Source organism: Paramormyrops kingsleyae, chromosome 25 (genome assembly GCF_048594095.1).
Source record: "Paramormyrops kingsleyae isolate MSU_618 chromosome 25, PKINGS_0.4, whole genome shotgun sequence".
NCBI lineage: Eukaryota > Metazoa > Chordata > Actinopteri > Osteoglossiformes > Mormyridae > Paramormyrops > Paramormyrops kingsleyae.
The window spans coordinates 35004121-35012911 of record NC_132821.1 but is presented as its reverse complement, the minus strand read 5'-3'; the positions used below and the strand labels follow the sequence as shown (position 1 = coordinate 35012911).

General features: G+C 40.8%; 1 long non-coding RNA gene across 2 annotated transcripts; it reads left to right on the top strand.

The window, feature by feature from the left end:
- The first annotated feature begins 708 nt into the window (after positions 1-708).
- Positions 709-8332, top strand: LOC111859291 (uncharacterized). Of its 2 annotated transcripts, none has more exons than XR_002841791.1 (3): positions 709-836; positions 912-1110; positions 8105-8332. It is a non-coding gene; the product is annotated as an uncharacterized lncRNA (long non-coding RNA). The 2 variants fall into 2 exon arrangements; XR_002841792.1 differs by lacking the exon at positions 8105-8332 and adding an exon at positions 7693-7766.
- Positions 8333-8791: the final 459 nt, after the last annotated feature.

Sequence of the window (8791 nt, the reverse complement as noted above, 5' to 3'; positions counted from 1 at the left end):
ACGGCATCTTGAAGAAGTAGCTCCATCCATTGATTGCATGTGAACAATATGTGACACAGATTTTTCTTGCAAATACAAATAAGACCACCTACAGTTATAATTGTTAGTTTATATCTGGAAAATGACTTAGAAATCAGTAGATATTCATTTTGAAAATTAACCAAAACAAGGGTCCACATCGATATAAATGTACATTGTTTGTATATTGGGTGTCTGGTCCATTGTTGTTGAGGTATTTAAATTCATTTTAGAAATTGCATGTTCATATAATATTTCATTTTTTAATAGTAATTTTCATGTTGTGAGGTGTGAAATAGCTTGAAGAACTTAATTTCAAATATTATTGTGTTTCTGCATATTGAATGAAATGAAATTTTGCAATGAAATGTGTCTGCTAATGTATGAAATCAGCTTGGATGGTTTTGCATTTTTATTGCCTATTTGTGAAGTTTCACGAGTAAGAAGTAGCCTATTATTGCATAATTGATATAATTTCCTATCAAATATTTGACCATGAAGAGACACAGTATCACAGGATGTTATGCCGTTCCACCCCGCCTGTTTCCTTCCCAGTGTGGCCTTAACGAGCCGCACCTTTTCATCGTTTGTCCTAACTTCACTCCAGTTGCTTCTTGTTTGCTCCTTTGTTATCCCTAGTATAAAGGTGTTTCCCAGGCCTGTGCTCCTCAGACCTGTCATTGATATTGATCAGTAAAGACACTAAATGGCAGAAGGTTATATTATTGGAGCAGGATGAAGTATGAAGGATTTCTTCCACTTCTCCAGTATGGCAGTCAAATCATTGCTCTCGCAGTCACGTGACTGCAGTACATCTGGTAAATACATGTCACTGGGTTTCTCTTTCAAAGTATGTTTTCTTCCTGATTTTTTTCTCTTCTGTCCCCCAAAAGGACCCTATATATCTGAAAGCTGATTACCAAGCAATCAGCCCTCCCAATCTTCTCTAACATGTGCCTAGAAAAGTGCCAGAAGAAACTGTGATACAGCAAATCAAATGAGGTAGACGGGGAACAGATTTGGGAGCAATGTGGGGTCCTGAGACAACAGATGAAGCTCCAGGAAGACTCTAGCCTGCCACATGTAGTACAGGTATGTCCCTGTGTATGATCTCTGTCATGTGACACTTCCATTTTTGATGAACGGCTTCAGGGTTACCCAGGATACAATGCAGCATACAATGCAGTATAGCAACAGCAGTGTCTACATGTGTGACATGAATTTTCTAGGAAATAGAGTAGATCTGAAGACAGTAATTTGTCTCTGTGGAAAAGATGACATATCGCTCTTTTAAAACAGATATTTTAAAATACAGATTGTACATGTTCAATCACATAAATTGCCTCCTGTTTCAGAAGATCTCCAAATTTTCAAGCTTCCGATATTGTTTTTTTTTCCTGGTATGGTAGTATTTCATACTGAAATTTTAACTGAAGGTATATTGTGAGTTAATATATAATAATCATTTCCATAATAATTATGTTCCCTGTTTCACAGTCCTGGAGCTATATCTCCAGCTAGGCAACCAAACATTTCACTACATATTGTACTGTGTATGTTACATGTAAAACTTTCATTGGTTGATTGAGTGATTGATGTTTTTAAAGAACCATAACCAGGTGGAAGAAGGCAAGCAGTTCACTCTCCAATATCCTAACTCCTAATTAAATTATGAACACAAAGTCAGCACCACTGGAGGATCTCCTGTGTAAGTCTGCAAGCTAGACCAGTTTAACTTCCGGCTGTGTTAGCCCAAATGAACTCGTCCACTCAGTTTGTTCACTGTACAGTCTCACTATGGGTAGTAGGAGTAATATTAGCCGTCATATGCCCTGTTTCAATTATCACCGTGCAATACCTTTGAATCAGCTCCTCAAGATGGAGGTCATTGAGGGTGATGTAGGTAACCTGGAACATGCTGCCCAAAGGTCTGGGTCTGAACCATAACTCGATAGACATGGATAATGGGGCTGTGGAGATGGGCGGGGGGGACATGGCTTTCTAAATGCATTCTGAAGACACTTACAGCCCCAGCAGCACCCTCAGATGCTACATTTGTTATGTGTTTCCATTTGTTTCGTAGTTGAAAAGACATAATACAGGCGACCCCCAGCTTACGAATGAGATACGCCTGTCTTTAAGTTGAATTTGCAAGTGTCTGTTGTTTGTGTGTGTGTGTGTGTGTGTGTGTTCAGAACAGGTATGTACACTTCTTATTTAGTGTTAATTAGCCAAATGTCTTTCTATGCATATAAAACAGCCTGGATGGGATGCCAGTCAACTGTGAATGCAGACTTAACATGTGCGCGCACACACATCTTTGTGGGGACCATCCATTCATTTCTATGGGGAAAGCCCTAAGCCCAACAATTTCAACCTTAACCCCTACCCAGCCCTAACCTTGAGTAACCAAACAAAATACAAGACATTTGGCATTTTAAATTTTTTGATTGCATTCATGGATTTTTATGAAACTGAGGATATCCAAATGGTGACCAGAAAAATATTCCCAAAAGTGAGGAAGTTTCAGGAACAGTTGACCCTAGAGATGTGCAACAGCCATGTTATCCATTGACTCACTGTGACATATTCTAAATTTATTTTATTATTTATAGTATTTTGTATTAAATCCAATAATTATTTAGTTCTTGGTATCCTCTGTGCATGTGGAATATATGTATAACCGATTTATCAGTATTGGCATGGGGGAGCAGTACTCTTCTGATTTCTGTATGGACTTTTGACAGAGAGGTTAATTAAAACCTCAGGAAAGGCTCTGCTGTTTACTGAGCTCCTTCAGAAAAACATCTTGCTTTTTGATCAGGTAAGCGACTCGATACTATTTCGCGCTCCTGTGTCTCAGTGGGAATCTCATTTCGTTTAGCAGCGACGGCTTTGCTCAGTATGACGGAACACAGAGGTGGTTACATGAGCTTCCGGCTTCTGGAAAGTACTTTGCTGCCTCAGTCCTGTTTGCTCTGCCCATTCAGACTGTGTCGTAGATCTTTGGCTGACAGACTTTGAGTATATCTGAGAAGCGAGGTTCAGCCGTCTGTTTCCGCGTCTTTGTCCGAGATGCAGTCATACCCGGGAAGTGAGATCACTTTGGGGACACTTCAGTGGCATGTATCTCTCTGACTGAGCAGATACTGCAAGGTCTGGCCAGACTTCTACAGGGGAAAGAGCTTGCAGCAGGTCCTGCAGATCTCTGATATATCCCGGCTGCGTCACTGCATTGGAGCTGCTTCTTTAACCTACATTTAAAATGTGCTTATTCAATGGAATGAGGGGGCCTGCATATTGACACCTTATCTATCTATCTATCTATCTATCTATCTATCTATCTATCTATCTATCTATCTATCTATCTATCTATCTATCTATCTATCTATCTATCTATCTATCTATCTATCTCACAGATTTTAGATACATTTAGCCATCCATCCATCCATCCATCCATCCATCATTTCAATAACCACTTATTAAGTAAAGGATTGTGGAGACTCTGGATTCTACCCCAGGCATCACAGGACATAAGGCAAGACATATCCTGGACTGGATGATTAACCAACCCCATGATTAAAAACAACAGATGTACAGCATCATTATATTTGGGGGGCAGGATTAATAAAAAGCAAGAGCAGAATCACAGTACTTCAGACCCTGCTATTCTGGAAATGCTGTATTAACAAAAACAGCGGCTACTCATCATGACACCATAAGCCATTCTGAACCATTATTCTTTCCTAAATTGCTCCAGACAACTTTGGTTTTATATTTTCTACCAAAACGTTCTGAAATACCAGTATTTTACAACACTAGCTACTCTGTCCAGTAAAATTGGTATGTCCTATACTAACTTAAAGCAGCTTGAGTCACATGACACTGTGATAAACATTGTATAAAAACATACAATGGAATTTCAATCTACATCTCCCTAAATTGTGCCTTCAACACTTAAAACAATAATATAAATTATATACTGTGTACGATATATACAAACAATACATACTTTTAATTAGTATAATGATACTGATGAAGCAAGCAGACTGCGTAATGTGTTTCACATCTGTTATTGCCCGTGTTATGTTAATTCTGGATGCTTGCTTCCTTGTCCATACTAGATGTCTTTGTGTAAATACAATGCCTGTTTTACACTTCAAAATCATAAAGAGGTGATTCACACTCAATCACAAGATGCTCATTCTTCTCCATGAACGTTTTTGCAAGCCTTCCACCAGAGATTTCTGTTCAATACTTCAGCAAATGCCCTCACACATCTGCACTTTCTGTGTCCGTGCTGTTTATACAGTTAAGTTCATTGTCTCTTCAGCTTGCCCTCCGTGCCGAGAAAGTGATTCCGGCCAGTGTTTATGTGAATATGTGATGGAAATGTCACTTTTCTGATCCGTATGAATTTCAGTGGGCTCTGCGGATCATAAACTGCCCATGATGTTTGCAGTGAGCTAGAGAGCGTGAAGCGTGGTGCTATTTTTTATGAAGGGCAATTTTTCCTCGATTCTTCAGTCATTCAGCTTTAAGCTTTTAAATCTGAAAGAGGAACACATTGGTCCAGTGGGGGTTTATGGTTGGACATAGTGTAAAGTAGATGGTGTGCAGCAAGCAAATGTGCTGGACAGTTTAACTATGTTAAGCTCTCTCTTTCTCGAGAGCTACGAATGATAGTTGTCTACCCTCTCTCCATGGAAAATGGCCTTTCTTGTTCCAGATAATGGACAGCAGTCTATCCTACTGTCCTCCTCTCTCTCAGTGTCTCTGCCTCTGTACAGTATCGTGGCCTCTCTCTCTAGACCAGAGTTTCTCTACCCAGTCCTTGGGGACCCCCAGACAGTTCACATTTTACTCCCTCCCAGCGCACCTGAACTAGACAATCTAGAACAGCAAATATCTGGAACAGGTGTGTAGAGAGCTGGGAGGGACCAAAAACGTGAACTGTCAGCGGGTCCCCGAGGACCAGACTGAGAAACACTGCTGTAAGCTATGAAAAATAGCTTGTTCTGCTCCCCCCTGTAGACCCAAGCCTCTACTTCTATTACTTGCTACTATGCAACCCACAGTGTCTCTGTCCACTCCACAAAAACTCATGATGCAGTGCATCCTTAAACAGTCTATAAACACACCCCTGCACAGGCACTGAGTGTTTAGTATGGTGGGTTTTTGTATTAATGGTTGTGGTCCCCTTTTCCAGCCTCATGGTGTGTATGATGTAGACAGGTGAAGCTGATCAGATCTGGCAGCTCAACATTTGACTGGAACTAAAAGGGGGAAAAGAAGTGGTTCAAGTGCACTTGGATTAATGTTATGACAGACAAATTGAATGACCGTTACTCGCTTCTCCAGCAGCTACTTGTGAAACGTTAATACATAAACATTTATGTGTCATAATCATGCCAATAACAATCTCCGCCGTTTCTGTATCATCGAGGAGACTCTTTTCAAAGCTGTGATTAGTCAATTTTGTTGTGTGTAGAGTCAATCACGGGAGACATGAAACAAAAGCATTTTAATGATCTTGAAATAATGATCTAATCTAAAAATTAGATGCTGAACATGTCTCAGCCCATATTTAAAAAATATGCATAATTATACACTAAAATTTCCTGGTCAAGCACAATTCCACAGCACTAAAATTTAATACATTTTTGACATTCTGGCCTTAGCGTCTTTATAAATTGTGCATGCATCGATTAAATATTAATACTCTAGCCTACAAATTAATCCATACCACCTATGTAATATGCTGAAATGTTTACATCCAATGGGTAACTGTACACTTTATGGGCCCATCTGCCTTGATCAGAGAATTATAACATGCAAGGTGACCTTTCGTGACCTGCCGAACCCAATGACAGGTCCTGGAAGCTGAAAGCGAGGCAGAAGTCATTTTACATCTGCTGAACAACATGGCACCCCTACCCTAACATATTCATTAAGGCAACCTTTGACATCAGCGCTGACAAAGTACTGCAAGTATATAGATGTAGGATGAATTAAGTTTTAACTATAAAGTGGTAATATGAGCATGGCACTGGGCCCCAGCGCCACCCTCCCCCAGCACTGCAGTCTCCCAGCGCCACCCTCCCCCAGCACTGCAGTCTCCCAGCGCCACCCTCCCCCAGCACTGCAGTCTCCCAGCGCCACCCTCCCCCAGCACTGCAGTCTCCCAACGCCACCCTCCCCCAACACTGCAGTCTCCCAACGCCACCCTCCCCCAGCACTGCAGTCTCCCAGCGCCACCCTCCCCCAGCACTGCAGTCTCCCAGCGCCACCCTCCCCCAGCACTGCAGTATCCCAGCGCCACCCTCCCCCAGCACTGCAGTCTACCAGCGCCACCCTCCCCCAGCACTGCAGTCTCCCAGCGCCACCCTCCCCCAACACTGCAGTCTCACACCTCTTGGGGGGGCAAATTGGTATCTCCAAATTATGTCGCATAATGTGTGATGTAATGTAGTGATCCCTGCAATGGACTGGCATGCCATTCAGATTCTCTTCTGACTAAGTACCAGGCTCAGCCCTGGCAGTGTCTTGCATTTGCAGTTTAAATAAAAAAGAATTAATAAACATCCTTTTCTTAAATACATGATGGCAATCTCTTAACAGTGTAAAAATCTGGAACTCAGACATGCAGTACTGTATACCTTCATAATGAATATACATACATTTTGTTGTTCTTGTTCTTCAAACAACAAGAACTATTAATTATTATTATTATTGTTGTTGTGGTTTGTTTAGCTGTATTATAGTGGTCCTGAGTTAGGATCAATATGATGTAATGGAATCTGGTCAACTGTGATTGGCTGATGCTAAAAATGTCATGGTGAAATATTGAGGCTATGGAGGCCAAGGGGTGGCAGAGGTCTGAATGTGTATTCTGCCGCGCGAAGGAACAAGGGTGGTGTAGCAAACAAAAAACAGCCGAAAAGTTACTCAGCAGGAAGAAATAAGAAGTGACATGAGAATGAATAAGTCTGTGTAGGAAACATACATCAGGTTGCACTGAGAATCCACATTTCAAGGAAAACATTACCAAGGACCAAAAGCTCATATACAACTTGTGTTTGATGTCAAACTATCTGATTTCTATGTACTTCCTGAGTGAGAATTTCCTCAGAGAAGGCAGAGATTATTACCAGAGAGCATCATCTCTACTTTCGTTATAGAATCAGCCTGTGATTGTCCTATTTGGGGGCACAGACCTCTGGTTCCTTGCTGATTGTGGTGCACATAACACGTCAAAACAATGTAATAAATTAATTAAGGGTGACTTCCCTTATCAAAGGGAATGGAGACATGTTTTATGAGCTGTGGCCAAAGTTGTAACACTGGAGTTGCAATGGAACTGAAACTGAAAGCTCCGAAGTGAACAGTGAAACAAATTTTATTACTAGTTTTTTTTGGAAAATCTAACCGTGTGCTATTTCAGTAAAGTGCTACAGAAATACTACAGACAAATTCACCCTCAAGACACTGCAATAAATGATTCAATATATTGAAAGCATATTGAAAGGCCTGAAGAGTTGGGTTGTGGCCCTGAGTTATCATCCTCAGCAGCTGCCTGAACCATTTCCAAATCCCACTTTTCCGGGTATGAGTAGAACACAGCCAAGGGTGTGATGAACCAGGGAGATTAACATCAGTTTTTTTTCAAACCAGTTCTTGGGGAACCCCAGACAGTCCACACTTCAGAACATATCTGAACCAAGCAAACAAGAACAAGCCAAACAAAGAAGAACATAGAATATCTGGTACAGATATGCAAAAATTTGCAAAAATGCGGACTCTGGGGGTCCCTGAGGTCCAAAATACTTATTATTATGATTATTAGTATTTTATTATTATTATTACTAATAATGTTACTGTTAGAGTTTATGTTTATTTTAAATTACAATTATTATTATGGATGCTTGATCACTTTATTATTGTTATTATTATTGTTATTGTTGTTGTAATAACTGTAATATAGTGGTCCTTAGGATTGATGTGATGTTATATGTTTTGTGTTGCATGTTTGTAAGTGCATTAATATATATATAAAAACACTGGTCTAAAATCTCCCTTTGTTGAGGCTGAAGACCTCCTAGACATGGCAGATCCCAGACTCCTAGGAGAAGACAAGCTGTTTCTCATGGGAGCATCCATCTTTTCTAAAGATGCCTTTGCCTCGAAGACATTCTTACTCCTCCTTCCAATGCTTTAGAGGCTGGCGACATAAAACATTAATGTCAGAGCAAACTGTAAATTACAACTGATATTTCAGTGACTTTTTATTTGTTGAGGGAGAGAAGACGGCAAAGACAGGAGGCTGTGAGGAATCAGTAATGATCCTGGTCTTTGTTTTCTGCTTCCAAAGGGCATTTCTCATCTTAAAAAATAATAATAAATACGTCCAGAGGTGGCGTGGCTCCCAAATGCTTTTTGTCTCCTACCGGAGAGTGTTTTGTCAGCCATGAGGCCGGCAACAGAATCCGTGATCAAATGAAGCCCAGGGGATAGAGAGATCTGGTAGAAGGTTGAGTGGCCAACAGGTTTCACACTGATAGTGACAACCAGAAAAAAAAAAAAAAGCCAAAGGGTTGTTTGGAGAAACCAGGAAATTGCTGGTGAGCTGGACCTGAAAAGCAGACTGACAAGCTGGTGCCGATGTCCAGCTGGTGTTGGACCTTGTTTGTTTGTTTGTTTTTTGTAGGGACAAACATCTGTTCTTGATGGCACTATGCATACCTGCGTCCCAAAGCTCTGGGAATAGCAGAGA